The sequence below is a fragment of the Agelaius tricolor genome, unplaced genomic scaffold, assembly GCF_023055355.1.
Source record: "Agelaius tricolor isolate 1412-34295 unplaced genomic scaffold, bAgeTri1.0.p SCAF_2, whole genome shotgun sequence".
Lineage (NCBI taxonomy): Eukaryota > Metazoa > Chordata > Aves > Passeriformes > Icteridae > Agelaius > Agelaius tricolor.
The window spans coordinates 82,901,289-82,916,423 of record NW_027269262.1 but is presented as its reverse complement, the minus strand read 5'-3'; the positions used below and the strand labels follow the sequence as shown (position 1 = coordinate 82,916,423).

At 40.7% G+C, this 15,135-nt stretch overlaps 1 long non-coding RNA gene across 1 annotated transcript; it reads left to right on the top strand.

Moving 5' to 3' along the window:
* Nucleotides 1–10,071: 10,071 nt before the first annotated feature.
* LOC139600925 (uncharacterized) lies at nt 10,072–14,726 on the top strand. The gene is made up of 3 exons (XR_011682715.1): nt 10,072–10,190; nt 11,562–11,714; nt 14,522–14,726. It is a non-coding gene; the product is annotated as an uncharacterized lncRNA (long non-coding RNA).
* Nucleotides 14,727–15,135: the final 409 nt, after the last annotated feature.

Below are 15,135 nucleotides of genomic sequence, written 5' to 3'. Positions count from 1 at the left end.
AATAAATGTACATTTGCTTGTACATTAATTATAATGGTTTTCACACCCCAATGTTAAATTGAATGTATATATGAAGTTCTCAAAAATGGGTGGATAAGATATCCTGTCTGTAGGCTTTTGGGCAGATATGAGATAATTCACAGTAGTATTTTTAGAGGTGTGTGTGTTTAAAGATTGTGGTTTTTTTCCCTTGAGCTTCATACAGTCCTAGGATGCACTGACACAGATATTCTTAAACACAGCAACGATCTTTAACAAGCTGTGATCTAAGCACAAACAGACAACAATCAGTTTGCCCTGTAGTGTTTGTGAAGGCCAGAGGAGGTTCAGGAGCATGCCCATGCAGCCCACCGAAGCTCCTGTTGCAGCTGTGGAGGGAGCAGAGTGAGCCGCGGAGCAGCCATGCCATCTCCATGGCAACAGAGCGCAGGGATGGCGACTCGGTGTTGAGCATGCACTGCTCCCATTGCTATGCAGCCTCTTGCCTCAGGAATTTTTCCGTGCTGTCTCCAAATAGAACCTTGCTTTTCCTTCAACCATCTGGAAATACAGAGATTGCAGAGCAGTGCTGTACTGCTAGACAAGACTGAATAAACAAAGGTAAATTTTATGTCAGAATGCTAAGCCACCACAAATGTAAAAGCCATAAAGCTACTTGCTGTAATGAATTCTGCACTTATTCAATAAGTTAGGTGATATTGCATGTTTTTAGATTCCTTCTGTTCCTTCTCCACTCAGGAAGCTCAGCTGTAAATTTTCCTGCTGCTCACTGAAAGGAGGTGGATTAGACAGTATGTTACCCACAATCACTTCTGTGAATCACTTGGAAAAATCTGTTCTTTTTTCATCAAAGAGCAAAGCAGAAATGGGTTCAAATTAAACTACCAGAAAATATCAATGGGGGAAAGATATTTTCTAAATAATATTTTAAAAGCCTCCAGTGATTTGGAACCTGGTAATTGGTGGGTGGCTCCTTGTCAGCAGACTGAGCCTGCTCTATGCACACACCAGATTTCTTCACTTTTCTCCAAGCCAAGCAGTACCCAGATAACTAGTACTGTGAATGCATACTATGGTGCACCTCTCATCGATGTTTTATAGCACAGACTTACTGTCATTCTCACCACGACTTCTGGGGTGCAGACAATGGGAGCTCAGGGTTACCATGGACAGTTGAACAGATATACCACAAAGAGTTTCATACATTTTGTTCCATGGTTAGTGCAGTAAATTTGTATGCAGGCACCACATTTCACATAACACATGCTGGAGATTCAAGTTTGCACACACCAAGGGCTGAACATGATGCAACACCCCACAGCTCGAACCATGACCTTTCTCTTTGCTTATGTTTCTGAATATAACACTTATATTTAGAATATAAGGAAGTGTGACTCATTCATCTCCACAGATTTTGTCCTTCTATTGGCACCTTTCTCATTTCTTTCCCCAGCAAATTAATCTCTTTTCTCTCTGTGTACTGTAAGGCTTTCATCATTTTACTATTTTCATTGCTTCTTTTTCTGGTATTTCCTACTATGTCTGTATAGAGAATGTTGGCATGGCCAATGGGCAGAAGGATTGGAATCCCTAAGGCAGGAAAATGTAATCTGATTTGCATAGTATTTTTCTGTAATGGTGAATCTTCCACTGAAGCATCAAAAAGAGGATTTATACATGGTCAAGGATTTAACCCATAGTTCCTAGATATGATGGTGATAAATATGCCAGAAATTCACCCCCAAAGACATTATTGTTAATATGCACAGGAAATGAAGGATGTAGATCTGCCTGTGCTTGTTTCTTCTAATGACTAGGTTCTGAATCTTTTCCTGGCTTTAAATGAAATGTTTTAATTACATTTCTGTTTTAAACTGTGTGTATTTTTTTTTGCTGAGCGTACCAAGTGGTGACACATGAAACAGCATATCTTAAAAAGTGAGGAGAATAAAGAAAAGGTTTCTGAGATGCTGTTTTTGAAACTAACATTTACTGACAAGTTTGTTACACTTCCCAGCAGTGCTGACCTTATTATGCCAGTCTCATCTTACAGAAACCTCCATGCAGCAATGGAAAAAGAGGGTAGCCTATTTTTATAAAATACAAAGTGTTCACAGATCACAATGCTCACTGAAGCAAACACATCTTATGATGACTTTAAAGGAATAATAATAATAATAATAAGGTAGTTTTTTCTTGTAAGAGGAAATCTGCTATTCAAAGCACTGTGCTGGATTATAACCAGGACAGATAGGCAGCAATTTTGCCTGAGAATTCAATGGATAAGGCATTTGAGAATAAATCTCTAAGCCAGATGTTATTAGCAGTGGTATGTTTGTTTATGTGCCAAGGTTTTGGGAGCGGGGGGTTGAAGGGGTGGCTTCTGTGAGAAGATAGCAGAAGCTTCCCCCATGTCAGACAGAGCCAGTTCCAGACAGCTCCAAAACAGCCACTGGCCAGAGCTGAGTCCTTTGTTGGTAGTGCCTCTGTGATAATGTGCTTAAGAAAGGTTAAAAAGTGCTGCACAGCTGTTGTGAGAGACAAGTGAGAAAATGTGAGAAAAACAGTCCTGCAGACACCTCTGGGTCAGTGAAGAAAGAGGGGGAGGATGTGCCCCAGGTACTGGAGCACAGATTCCCTTGCAGCCCATGGAAAAGACTCTGATGCTGCACACTGTCCCCCTTCAACTCAAGGAGGACCCCACATGAGGGGAGGGGGATGCGCCCTGAGGGCAGCTGTGGCCCATGGAAACCCTGCAGTGGAGCAGATTCCTGGCAGGAGCTGTGGTCTGTGGGAGAGGATCCATGCAGGAGAAGGCATCACTGGCAGGATGTGAGAGGGCCCACCCAGGAGCAGTTTGTTCCCAAAGGTCTGTACTCATGGGAAGGATCAACACTGGAGAAGTTTCTAAAGGACTGTATCCTGTAGGATGTGCCCCATGCTGGAGCAGTGGAAAAGCATGAGGAGGAAGGAGCAACAGAGGCAAAGTTATGAGTTGTGAACTGTCTCCAACCTGCATGCCCCATCTCCCTGATCTACTTAGGGCAGAGAAGTAAAGAGTCAGGAGAGAAGCTAAGCCTGGGAAGAAGGGTTGGTAGAGGGGAAGGTGTTTTGAATTTTGTTTTTATATTTCTCACTTTCCTGCTGTTATTAACTGATGAGAAATAAAATTATTTTTACTGAAAGTTATGTCTCTTTTGCCCATGATGGTATTTGGTGAATCATTTCCCTGTCCTTCACTCAATTTATGAGCTTTTCATTGTTTCTTCACTCTCTCCTCATCCTACTGAGGAGAAAGTGATGGAATGACTTGCTGGGTATCTGGTGATGAGCCAAGGTCAACACATCACAGGGTGCATCAATTTGAACAAGCACATTTCACACTAGAAAGTTCCTTTTGGCTCTTTTTGGGGGTTAACATTCTTAATGAGCTTTAAAAAAGTAACAGGTATTCATAGTTTGCAGAGGCTTTCTGTTCTTTGGAATATCTTTGGTCTAGCTCTCACCATCTGCAGGTCTTTTCATGCTCCACTGAAAAGGGGTTCACATTCTCAAGCTGTGTACCACAAGTTGTAACCCTGTCTCAGAAACTCATGACAGATGGCAGGGGAATTGGAAATAGATGATCTTCAAGGTTTCTTCCAAAGCCAAACCATTCTATGATTCCATGATGCATTTACCTGTTGTCCAAGGCTCCTCCTTCTGCAACAGGTTCACAGAAAAACTGATCAAAGATAAATATGTATCCATTCACTGGAAGCTGAGGAGCTGGCTTCAGACCAGAACATGGAATTCACACTTTATCAGTGGTGCAAAGAGAGGATGGTTTTATTCGAAGGGCAGAGGAAAGACATCCATTCTCTTCCTCCTTAACTCCTCTATATCAGGTGATATAGCAGCCTTGTTTAAGGGAGTTAGTAGAAATTCAGAATAATTTGGTAATTTTGTATGAGTACTCCCAGGAGGCAACAAGAAACCATAGTGATTAAAAGTTTGACTTACAGAATAATACAAGAATTAATTGTTTTTTATGAACTAATTTAACACCTACCTGAAGATAGATTAGGATGATATGTTGTAACAGGTGATATGGAGTTATCTGAGCTTTACCACATATGGCAACAGGACTGTCAGAAAAGTTGTAATTATTAGCATACATCCTGCCAGTGAACGAACAGACAGAAAGTGAGCAATTCTGGACAGTCTAGGTGCAGTATTTTTAGGTAGAAGCACTATACCCATGACTGCCTAATTCAGTCCCCTAGTGAAGATCGCTGCTGGATTCTTCACTGACATTGTCTCAATCATTTCCAGCTGACTTCTATTTTTCACATTTTTCTGCTGTCTCTGCAGCTCTGTTGTAGTTCCATGACCCATTTAATGGACCTGAAGCTCCCAGGGCTTGGGAAGCTCTAGCTGGTACATACCACTATGGAATTAGTGGCAATGGGTGCTACAAACCCATCAAAGAACTTTCAACTCAGTGCTGACTTCCCACAGAAAATCACACCAGGTTTACAACATTTGTCTCTTGTTTTCAAACTATCAAAACACTTGGGTTCAAAGAGTCTAAAAAGTAATTTAACTTTCTAGGTTGAACACAATGACTGAAGATAAAGGAACAAGCAAATGAAGCAAATGAATCACCTATGCTTAATACAGTACCAGAAGAACTTGTATTATGACAGAGAGAAAAAGGATAAAAAACACGGACACGCTTGTTGCAGTCTGGCTCGCTGCAACCCCGAGTCTGGTCCAGCTGGGGGGAAAGTGGCAAAAATAGAGGGATGGGATGATGGACTTGCCCAAAAAATAAAGAACTTTTCTAGCAAAATAACAAACCTAGAAACTGCATGATCTGAGGGGCAATATCCAAAGACCACAGGGCGTGGTGAACATAGCAATATATAGGGGTATTCTGAGGGCAGGGCTCCAATCACGAACGTGAACTCGGAACATGACCTTGTATGTGACAGGTCCCAAACCAATGGAGAACAATAACCAGAAACATGACCTATTATAGAATAATCCCATTAACATACTAACTCCCATGACCACATTTTTCTCACCATAACCTGATCTGGTATCTCCATTTCAGTATCCTGCTTTCCAGGGTCTCAGGTTGATCTTCCTGCATAAGCCACCAAGGCTAAACCCCCATTCATCCCAGCCAGTTGTGTTCCTACACACATTTGCTGATAATCTCAGTGGAGATGACATAAACAACTGCCTTTTGTCACCAAAGAGGATCACTTGTTTGGATAAGTGAACCATGCTGGTGAGAAGCTTCTCCATCATATATTTCAGTGGCAGAGCAAGGATTTCAGTTTCCACAGCTGTCAGTCTGATACATGTTTCGATGTCTCATACCTCCTGAAGGTAGTAGCCCTGCAGAGCTTTCATGTTTCAGTTTGACTCAGATCAAATTGATGTTACTGACAAGGAATGAGATCTTTAGAATATGACCTTCTGCTCTGTGAGCTCATTTCATTTGAAAGGGAATCATGGAATTGTTGAGTTTGCAAAAGACCTGTAAGATCATCAAGTCCAGCCAGTAACCCAGCACTCCCAAGTCCACCACTAAACCGTGTCCCTATGTGCCACTTGTCTGTTAATTACCTCCAGGGATGGTGACTCAACCACTTCCTTGGCCAGCCTGTTCCAATGCTTTACAATGCTTTCAGGGAAGAAATGTTTCCTAATATCAAACCTAAACTTCCCTGGACACAATTTGAAGTGATTTCCTCTTGTCCTATCACTCGTTACTTCACAGAAGAGACCAAATCCCACCTTACTGCAAGCTCCTTTCAGGGAGTTGTAGAGAGTGATAAGGTCCCCCCGAGCCTCCTTCTCTCCAGCCTAAACACCCCCAGCTCCCTTAGCTGCTCCTATCAGCTTCCAGCTGTCAGTCTCAGTGTCAGAGTAGATTTATACTGTTTACACACTAAAGAAAATAAGAAAACTTGATTTTCTTGAAACTTTGATCACTTGCTGTTAAGAAAGCTGGGAAGCTTCTCGTTATCAATATTAGAAGTTGTGCACTTCTTTGAATCAGTCAAAGTGAACTTTGGTGCTACTGTAACCAAACATTTAAAATCAGATAAATGAGAAATAAAATGTTCTAAAGTCCCATAAAGCACAAGCTGTAAAACAATATGTGAAAATATTATGAGTTTAATGAAGGTGCATGCATACAAAGAAGGTAGGTATTTGCTGTAAAGTTAAGAACCAAAGTAATGAGAAAAAAAGTCTTCCTTTCTTTAATGAAATATTGAGTTTACTTAACCTTCTATTTTCCCAGTCCCTTTAGAATTAAGGGAAATGTGGTGTATGTTCTCCTCTGATACCAAATACTGCTGTGAAGTCCTAGTGAGACTTTCTGAGTATTGTCCAGAAATAATTTTCCCCTCCTATTTTATAAGTAGACTAGAAAAATACAAAGCTGAATAAATGTACATTTTTGCCAGGCAGGTGGATGGATACACCTTACCCCAAGTTGCAGTCTGTGTGAAAGAAATATTGCTTAGCTTATCTATAATTTATCATGACTAGTCTGGATTCCTGTGCTTTTTATATGAAGTGATGGTGATGGCATGCTAAGAGTATGTTACTGAACTTCAAAGAAACCAGGCAAACAGAGAAAAGAGAGTGAGAAAAGTTGAACACTGATCAGACTTTCTACCTGTCAGCGGTTGCATTTTAGATCAAAGATTTTATTTACGTGCAAAAACTGTAGTCCGTCTCAGTAATCAAAACCATTTCTAACACCACAGTGAAAACAAAGCCATAGAATTTCCCACTGGTTTTTCCAATGTTTCCATAGGATTTCATCATCCCTTCTCCACTGACAGGAAACAGGAACCCTTCAAGTCTTTTCATTTTATCATCATCCTACAAAATGTCTATGTTCTGTGAAGAAAATCTCTAGATCCACCCTCATGCAACCTCCATTGTATTCATAACTGAAAAATCAAAAAATCTTAGGTGTGTGGATGGTATCATCTCTCTTTTTTCTCATTAAACCCTTTTGTTCAGGTGCTGTGTAACAGAGACCTCTGAACCTGATAACTCTTGTTGTGGGTTCTGCTGTGTGAGCTGATTTGAAGATACCTTCACACAGAGAATTTTCTTACTGAGTCTTCTGAGCTGGTTTTATCTGCAGCCAGTTTGTTTCAGCAGCACTTCTATTTCTACTCGTAAGCATATCAGTTCTGCAATTATCTGCAATGTTATTAATTGCAGAATGATATGTAGCAGGTATTTTGCTTTTAGACTAAAGTGTATTTTAAAATATGTGACAGCATTTCTTTTAAATTATAATGTAGTGGCCATCTTTGATATAGGTTTGTTCTGAATCCAGTGCTGAGTACTTCTGTTCTTACTTTCACAGTTAATATGAGAAAAGTAGGGTAGCAGTTATCAGACCATAAATTTATCTATAAAATCCAACTCCAACGCTCACCCTGTAATCTAAAAAGTCTTAATGGAAGACAGAAGTAGCTAACAGTAAGAAAAGGTCACAATCACTAAATCACATTCCATTTGTTCAGGCAGTCTGGCTTTCCTCAAGCTTGTTGTGGGGGCTGTTTTTCAGTAGAGACTGTATTTTCATGCACTGTGATGCATTGAGAAACATCAGAACTCAGTAACTCACTTTAATTTTCTCACTGAAATTAAGCATTTATGCTCCTTTGCTGCTGAAGAAAATCATAATAAATTCATGACTACAGGCAGATCCTGAGAGCTGCTCAAAGCAACCTTGACTTTCCAGTCTATCTCTTTGGTTGGCTGTGAGGTTATTATGGGCTACTTATGCCTTGATAAAGGCACTTAAACAGGTTTCCAGTAATTCTATGACCCATTCATCTCATAATATAGAGCCATCAGGCTTGTCAAGTGTGAGGTACCCTTGATATATCTGTGCTGGCTGCTCCCAGTCAAATTTTTGTGCCTGGAAATGTCCTCCAGGAAAGTTTGTTTCCTAATTTTCCTATGGACAAATATTAATCAAACTGGCTGCTTCTTTTTTTGCCCTTTCAAGATGGGTGTTACATTTCCCTTTATTACAGTCACTGGGGATTTCACCTAACTTCTGTGACCTTACAATGATGACTTAGAGTGGCCTTACAATAGCAAATGGCAGCTCTTGTACCCACAAACACATCTCATCTGGTTCTATAGGCTTGTTTGCACTCACTTTTCTTAAGTGATCTCTAATTTTGTTCAAAAAGTTAGAGATAGCTGCATAGTGAGAAAGTATCTTCACAGTTGATCTTAATATGGGGATATTTGCACCATTTTCATTGTACTTGGAAGTTATAAAAGTATCTGTAAATCCAAACTAGCTTAATAAAGGATTGAAAGGGGGTAAATTGGGCTATAATAATACTGCTCCACAATCTTTAATTTAAATCAGATTACATTTAGTCAGGTATGGATTCCCTCTTATATAAATTTCAGGGTTTTGGTGTTTTTTTGGGGTGTGTTGTTGTTTGTTTGTTTGCTGGTTTGCTGGTTTTCTTTCTTTTTTTTTTTGGTTTTGGGTTTTTTTTTTTTGTTTGTTTGTTTTTTGGGTTTTGGTTGGTTTTTTTTGTTTTTTTTTGTTTTTTTTTTTGTTTTTTTAATTGGAATCTTTCTTCTGGCAGATTTGTATAGACAAAACAACTGTGCCTGACAGAGTTACTCAGTAAATGTCATGAATTAAATCTGATCTGAAAACAAGTGTCTTTCAATACACAAGATAACAGGGGCTTTTGAATGTTCACTCTTTCTAAGGCATTTATTGTCTTAGCACACATCTGAATGCAATGAATAAAAATTGAGGAAAATTTCATTAATTCCAGCCTAAAACTGTATGTCATGGTTCAGGGGGCAGCATTCTGAAAACATACTGTGTTTGTCAGATTGAACTGGTTAATGTACGGTGGTATGAATATAAATTCACATGGGACAGGACCATTCTGGTTTGCATGCATGAATTATCACTTATTTCTATTTTGTCAGGAAATTCAGTCTTAACTAAAAATTTCCTTGCAGAGATTTTTTGGTGAGGCCCGTTTGTTTGTTTGTTTGTTTTTTACATTGGAGATTATTGGATTATACATTGTCCTGTTGGATTCAAGCACAGCATTGCCATCTGCTCAAGGGAGGTGATTGTCCCTCTGGTGTGTCCCCACCTTGAGTGCTGTGTGCAGTTTGGGGCTCCACAGCACAAAGTTTTAGAGAGTGTCCAGAGAAGGGCCACCAAGGTGGTGAAAGTCCCCAGGGCCAAGGCTTACAAGCAGTGTCTGAGGTCACCTAGTTGGCACAGCTTGAAGAAAGGAAGGCTGAGGAGTGACCTTATCACAGCCTGCAATTTCCTCAGGGAGGGCAGTGGAGGGAGAGGTGCTGATCTCTCTCTGGTGACCAGCAATAGGACACAAAGAAATGGAATGAAGTTGTGTCCCAGCAGGTTCAGATTGGACATTAGGAAAAGTTTCTCCAAGAAGGAAGTGGCCAATCACTGGAAGAGCCTACCCAGGGAAGTGGTCATGGCACCAAGCTGGCTGGAGTTCAGGAACTGTCTGGAGGGTGCTCTTAGTCATATTTTTAAATTTTACCTAGTCCTGCAAGGAGCAGAGAATTGGACTTGATGATCCTTATGGGTACCTTCTGACCCGAAATATTTTATTATTCTATGTGTCAAAATGTGTCTGAATAATAAGGAAAATCTTCTAGGCAGATAGATTTCCACAGGATATGCTTATACTCAGTTCCTGGGATCTGGAGAAATTTTGGCAATGCCGCTGAGCTCACATACCAGGAGCTTCAGGAAAGCAGAGAACTGGTCCCATGAGGTGTTGAGTTCCTTCAACTCTTTTGGGTGTCTCTGAGATTTGTGTGTTGTGAAGAGCCCTCTGTGACTGAGCCTACAGAAGCCACGCCGTGGCCTCTCGGGGTTTGAGAGCTCACTGTGTGCACCAGGAGAGGCTGAAGGCTTGCTGCGTTGGAGAGGCATTATGGTCCTTCCATTCAAAGAGTCACCGTTCTGTTCTCTTCCTTCTTTCCTCTGCTGCTCTTCCTCCCCATGATGGCCTTGACTCTGATTTCACTGGTGAAGAGCAAATGGTCTTTCTGTAGCTTTTGTCTCCACCACCTGGCCATAATGACACCTGGAATTATGCAGCCTCATGCAGATCTTGTCTCCAGAGGTAAGCTTTAGCTTAAAATGAAAAGCTTTGTATAACTTTCGCTTATCTGATAGTGTATCATCTGTAAGTGGGTAGAATAGCAGCTGCTCAAATCTGTTCTATTTATTTTTTCTTTTTTTTTTCTTTTTTCTTGCTCAAGTCTTGCAGTCTGAATGTTAGGGAAAAAAAGTGAATTCAGAATTGAATCTCCCTTTCATGTTAGAAGTGAAATCCTGAAAAATATTCCCTTCTCATTCACACAAAGAATATAATTTTCTGATTTAGCTTGATTATTTCAGCTTTCTAGAAAATTCGCATAAGCCAGATCAAATTGTTCAGACAAATTCAGAATGATAACTGGAATCTGTCTGGCTTCATGGTTCTTTAGAGACAAGTGATTTTAAGGACACGTTCTAAGTGTTTCCAAATGAGAGCAAATGCTGACACCCAGAGGCAGGATAATGTAACACTTTACGGTGGCTCATGCGAATGTGAACGCTGCACATCCAAAGGAGCTTCAAGAATGGCTTCTGGGGAACCTTTTCATAGCTGTAGCTCAGGTTAATATCTGTACAAACCACCTTTGAGCAGGAGGTCAGACTCGAGACTTCATGAAGTACCTTCCAGCCTGAATTGCTCTGCAATTCTGTGACTGATTTCACACAACAATATTACATATTAAGAAGAGCATGGGACTGGGGACTACTTGCAGAAAACTTCATTTAATTCATTAGCTTAGCACTACTTTGAGACAAAGAAAGACCCAGCTACCTACATCATCACATCATTTTATCTCATTCTGTAGTATGGGGTAAGAATAATCTACAAAACTACATTTTAGCCTGAAATTCAATCAGTATGGAAGGCTGTAAAATATCAGAAAATATTAGACCATAATCCATGAAGAAAATGTATTAAAAAAATACATCTGTCCACAGAAACAAGGCTAAAACTAAAATACTTTATGACCATTCATTGCTTTTCTATATTAAAGCTGCTGTGGGTTTGTTAGTCCGCAGAAATATTTCTAAATATTGAACTGTCCTTGCCTTACAGAAAAAGCAAGGGCAGGCTGATCTAAGGAACAGCTTCTTATTGTCATAATGGGCTTGAATGATGATAGCTTTGGACATTGCTCAGAAGTAAATATGCCATCACATAACTCATAACTCTGTTATTATGCTTCAGTGCTGGCTTTCCCTAATTTCCAGGTGCTTTATTTTATAATATTAACAATATTTTCTTCTGATAGATATGCTATCACATAGGATGAGTGTAAATGTTGGAGTTATTAAATTCACTGCAAAGACTTCAGGGATTTTCTCTTCCCTGCCTTTTTCTCAGCAGAATGGTAATCCTAAAACTATTCAACTTATATATTTCTGGTTTCAGTGCCCTATGTGCATGAATCCAGACCCTAAAGACCTGAGATGTGCTCAGTCTTTGCCTGCCCTGTAAAGGAAAAGGATTTCTTCAATAACTTTTGCTTTCATAACTTCAATAACCCTGGCCTGTGTGGATGGTGCAAGCTCCCACTGCTAACAGGTAAGCAAGATGTGTGTATCTGATGCCAAAAGCTCTTCAGGGATCTCAGATGTCCCTAGCTGGGATAAAGCAGACTGGTGTGTGAGATTGCATGCTGCTGTTTCTAGAGACACATCTTCTGCTGATGTTCAATATTTCTTGTGGCTGAGCTGGAGCCAGCACATGGAGGCATAGCTGTGGTGTGTTTGAGGAGAGGCAGCCTCTCTGCATGGCTGAGCACACTATTGTACACTCCCAGCCATTACTGTGATGTCTGATGTACTTGAAAGACTCTCCTCTGGAGTGGGACAGAGCTCTTTGTTGCTGCTCCAGCCCTTTCTATCTGCCTTTTTGTTCTCCATGACAGCTGTGTCCTAACATTGGAAATAGGAAATTCAATCTTTTCCTTCTTGCTGTGACGCCTTGGGTAGATTCTGTTCCTCTCTTGCACCACAGCTCTTTTCTATCACTGCTGATCCTTATTGAGTGTTTCAAGTCTGCCTGTGGCTACTCCTGGTTTCTCCTCGCTTGACATTGTCCCTTCCACCTCTATATCACTGTATCATTCCCTTTAGAAAAAATTACAGGAGGAAAAAATCATTTATTCTAGACAAGTTTTAATTTCTGGTTTGGTACATTGCCCATAAAACATATTTCTAATCCAATCTAGTCTCCTGCTGTCAGTCTGAACATCCTCCAACCTGTTGACAGGAACATTTTATTTCAGACTTGTCACCAAATACTGGAAAAGGATGGAGCAGCTGTTATCGTGTGTGTTCTAACACATAATCATAGAATCATTTAGGTTAGAAAAAACCTTTTCAGATACTCCAGTTCAACCATTAACTTAACACTGCCAAGTTCACCCCTAATCAATATCTCTAAGTACCACATCTACATGTCATTTAAATACCTTCACAGATGGTGATTCCACACTTCCCAGGGCAGTGACAAAAGGTGACTCTGAACATCGAGAAGGAGTAAGCTCATAAATGTGGGATGGGGAATGACTTGGTGCTTCGCTGCACGTCAGACTGGGACAATGGTTTAACTAGAGTAGAATTAAACTTTTAGGGCCACAAGATGGCAGAAGGGAACAAGGCAAGACTGCAGGGAAGGCATTGACACAGCTCTAGGTTTTCCTCACCCTTGAGCCAAATAATAGTTAGGAACAGTGATTCATTTACCTTCTGGGCCACAATGGGATCTCCATAGCAAACAAAGGAAATATCTTCATTGATGCTGAAGGGAAGCAGGTGACACTCAGGACACAGTTGACATTGAAAAACCAGCATAATAATAACAACTCAGAGACTAAAGACGTCAAGAGTCAAGGAGCATTCTGGCTATTATAATGATGGTCTTTAAAAGAAGTACATTCCATAGGTATCAATTTTATACTCTCAAGTATGAGTTGATTATAATAAAAAAACTTTTTTTTTCTGATTTTGGGATTTTCTATTTTTTTCCATTATTTTCTTTTTTTTTTGTTGGTCATTTATATTCATTATATAAATATTATTAATATTTCATTATTGTCTTTATATTTTTTCATCATTTTCATTATTGTCTCAACTAAATGTACCCATCAGGGTGCAATCCCTGTCCTGATGCAGTATGTGTTTATCACATGCCATTCATTTTTCCCTAATTTAATGCAAATAACTATGTCTCCTTAAGTGGCCATTGCCCACCATGAGAAGCAGCCCTGTCTGTGGGCTCCTGTCTTTGTGTCCCCCATGCCCTGCATGAGCATGTGCAGAAGTGGGGGAAGTGGGTGTCGTGGTGTCATGGCTTGTGTTTTAGTTAAAGAGGCATATTGGGATGGGCTGAAGCCAGGCCAAGTGCTTGCAGGTCTGCCCTGTGGCAGGCCAGGGCAGAGCTGTCGTGCTCTGGGGGCTGTAGCTCATCCATTGGAGCCCCAGTTAAAAAGCAGCTGCCATAGGCCAGGCTGGGCTATGGCCAAGCATTCCCAAAGGGATAGGGGCTGCCTCAGCTGTTCCAGCTCTGAGCTGGCCCTGAGTCCTGAAGACAGCCCTCCTTCCCTTACCACTGCCACAAAACTTGATATTCCTATTGCTATTTTAGTCCTGTTGTTTCCTGACTGGGATTGTTGCCTCCTGACTTTCAGGTAGCACTTTAAGATTTTGATTTTACCTAGTAAGTCCTAAATAGTCAGTTGATGACAGTTTGAGGGATGACCTGTGCTGGCACATGTAGTGTGGCTGAGAAAATGGATCCCACCTTCACATATGGAGGCTTGACACTTGTTTCCAACCAGGCAGAGTGGGAGTTAGAGTAGTCTTTTATTTCCCAGCAGAGTGATCAAAAGTCCAGGCTGGAGAGGTCTCTTTGGCTTGTCTAATTGGGCTGATCTGCTATCTGTAAATAATTACATGTACCCTTGACTCTGTAGCACTTTCCTGTTCCCCATTCTGTATCTTCATTGGGTGAAAGACTCGACTGTCACTGGGTAATTTCTCAAACAATCGACCACTTAATTGCCCATCACCAGAGGCTACAGTTGGATGTTGAGCAAGATAAGGGAACAGGCTGATAAGAGGCAAATGAATGAAGTTGGATAGTGCTTTTTGTCATGCCAAGGACCTTATACAAGTGGCTCAGCCATGAAAACTCACCTCTGGAAAAGTATTGGCACATTCACCTGTAGCCTGACAGTATTCATCTCTGCTGGTGGGCCACAATGGTCTAGAACTGACTTAGATGATGTAAGAGGCATCTTAGAAGGTGCCATAACCTTCAAAGACACCCAAAGTGTCCCATGATCCAAAGTATTACATCACCCAGTATAAAACTTCCTGCCCTAGGAGAAGTACCTGGGTGTTCCCACCTGAACCTGAGCAAATGTAAATCCAGTGGACTCTGCGTTTCATGGACTTCCTCCACTCCCAACGGATCAAGACCAGGACCCTCACCACCAAGCAGACCAGAAGAAGAGGACCAATAGATGCTGTCAGGATTAATGTGGTGGTGATATTGTTTCTATTTAATCTGTCTCTCTGTCACTCTCATTTTCTCCTCCCACTCTCATTTCCTATTTTTTTCTCTCACTCTATGTCACATTTATGGTTAAATAAAAATCCACATTATTGACTTCAGCATATGGTCTCATTTGAACCTTAATTTGGACAGAAGCATGTCTCTGATAATTTTAATAACCAGTGCACACTGCACTGGTTCTCTTGGCTTGGCCTCTCATCTGAAATCTGAACAGATTTAAGGAGCCCATGCAGACATACTCCTCATGAAGCTGGATGCATTCTGAAGGAACATGAAAATTTTGATGGAAGTAATGAAAGATTGTCCACCTTTCTGTAAAACAAGTTAAAAATATTTTAAGGATGTTTTGACAGAATGCCCTTCAGATTAAGAGTTGGAGAATGATGACAGAATTATCCCTCTTGTCTATTAGGCTGCCTTG